The sequence below is a fragment of the Leptosomus discolor genome, unplaced genomic scaffold (assembly GCF_034619465.1).
Source record: "Leptosomus discolor isolate bLepDis1 unplaced genomic scaffold, bLepDis1.hap2 HAP2_SCAFFOLD_78, whole genome shotgun sequence".
Taxonomy (NCBI): domain Eukaryota; kingdom Metazoa; phylum Chordata; class Aves; order Leptosomiformes; family Leptosomidae; genus Leptosomus; species Leptosomus discolor.
In genome coordinates, this window is record NW_028237739.1 from 138006 (window position 1) to 140160 (window position 2155).

The 2155-nt window shown below is 41.6% G+C and overlaps 1 pseudogene; it reads right to left on the reverse strand.

The window, feature by feature from the left end:
* Positions 1 to 392: 392 nt before the first annotated feature.
* On the reverse strand, positions 393 to 1446 carry LOC147413143 (syncytin-A-like; annotated as a pseudogene).
* Between the last annotated feature and the right edge of the window lie 709 nt (positions 1447 to 2155).

Below are 2155 nucleotides of genomic sequence, written 5' to 3' on the forward strand. Positions count from 1 at the left end.
GGTCACAGGTATCAAAAGCACGAAAAAATTCTGAAGGCATCAAAAGAGTGCACAGATGTTCAAACCTCAAGGAAGGAGTGTGTGAACACAGCTCTTCTGAAACACTGTGTTCTCCTGGCCAGGTGCGGAGACGGGAGTTGGAGAATCCACAAAAGACTCAATATGAGTTATATCAGGAAACTCCTTTTATTGTACAGATGCACTTTCTTATATAGCATAATTTTCCAAAGTCATCATGACTTGCAGTTTTTCATAAACTCTAATTGTGCTATACACACATCAGTCATCTGCTTCTACCTATCACTTTACTATTAATACTAATGCGTTCCGCCTCATACGGATGTTAGCTTCTAATTCTTCTATTCTGACCCTCAAGGACGCTTCGACCTTGAGGCCTACTATATTAGTTTAGACAAACTGTTCAACAGAGTTTTCCCTGTGCAGGCCCTCTAGCATTCCATGCCTGTTTTCAGCGAGCTACGCTCCCACAATTCCCCCTTTTTCGTTTTGCACAAATAAAACTCTGTGAACGAGACTCGATATGCCTTTCTGCAGCAAATTCCATACAAAGCCTAACCCTAGCAATAGCAATATAATTATAATAAGCCATCGTATGCTTTCTTTGATTAAGCCTAGTAACCAAGGGGAGAGATTTCCAAAGATGTTTGCAGCCATAAGTCGAACAAATTCGTATCCTTCTGAATCTTTTGGCTGTGCTCCTTCAGCCACCGCAACTGCTGATGAATCAATTCTCCATGATCGCTCAGGTTGAAGCAACACATCCCTTGGACATCTTCACACCCATGACCTTGTGCTAGAAGCAAGAAATCAATAGCTGCACGGTTCTGCAAGACCGCACGTCTTAAGCTATTTTGATCTAATAGCATCTGTTCTAGGATTTGTGTAGTTATATTAGACTGCTTTTCTGACCAGCAAGCTAATTTCTCTATTTGCTTGAGTGCTTGTGCTGCAGCTACGCCGGGCGCGAAAAATGATGCAAGCACTCGAGCAGTGGCAGACCACAATTCCACATTATCATCACACATCTCCGTCAGGCCGGCTGCGGCCCGTCGCCTTCGCTTTTGGGACAGGAACGAGATATTCAAGATATTCAACCACTGCCTATGACTTGGAGCTAATGCGCGGTCGCCGCAAATCAAGAACATATTGGGCGGTAGCTCTTTTGTTGTCCCATTGCTCCCCCTTTTTTTTTTTTTTTTTTTTTTTTTTTGTGAAAAGCAGCAAAGTGCGGTTAACAAAATATCTTCTATATAATGATGACAATAACACTGCGTCTCACTCACTCACACATTCAAATATTGATAACCAGTTTCTACGCTATCACACAAGGAGCTCCTTTACACCATTCACACAAAAGACACAAGAAGACACCTGCAAACATGATTACTACAATACCAACCACAACACCAAGCAGACTAACCCCATTCACGTAGTTAAATATCAGTGCAAGTGGTGAAAATACATGTTGACATCAATGCCGATCGGTGCACAGTGTGAACATTTAGCAAATTACAGAACCAGACCAGCAAGAATACCTTTTTCCGTAGATGGACCGTGTCTGCCCCTGCAGCGAGCCAGATGAGTCAGGGAGCCCCTCCGAGAAAAGGTCCCGGGGCGCGCCTAGGGAGTCCCGGTCCTCATTGGCTCCTGCAGCCGGACAGAGATTGTCGCCTCTGGGTTGTCAACTGAATCTGAGAAAACTCAATAACAACTACGTGTTATCAAGCAGGTATTCTCCATTCTCCATTGCACTTCAAGAAATCTGTCAAAGGCTTTTATATCTTTTATGCAGATCCCCCTTTTTTGTATTTTTTTTTTTAATTAGATTATCTTTACAAGGAACTTGAGAGCTCTTTCATAATGAACACTGCTTTTCAAATTACACAACTTTATAGGCAACTTGTAAATGAATCCTGAATTTCTTTACCTGCTTTAGATAAAATGTCTCATATTTTACAGCCAGCTAACATCATGGATAAAAATAGCATTATGAAGCTTTCTTTTTGACCAGACACATACAGATCATAAGACAGTTTAAAAAATAGTTTTAAACTAAGGACCTGCTTTGACCCTATTGCAATGACTGAAAAATTAAGCACTTTTTAAACCTGCCTGGCAAGCACAAACCTACAGT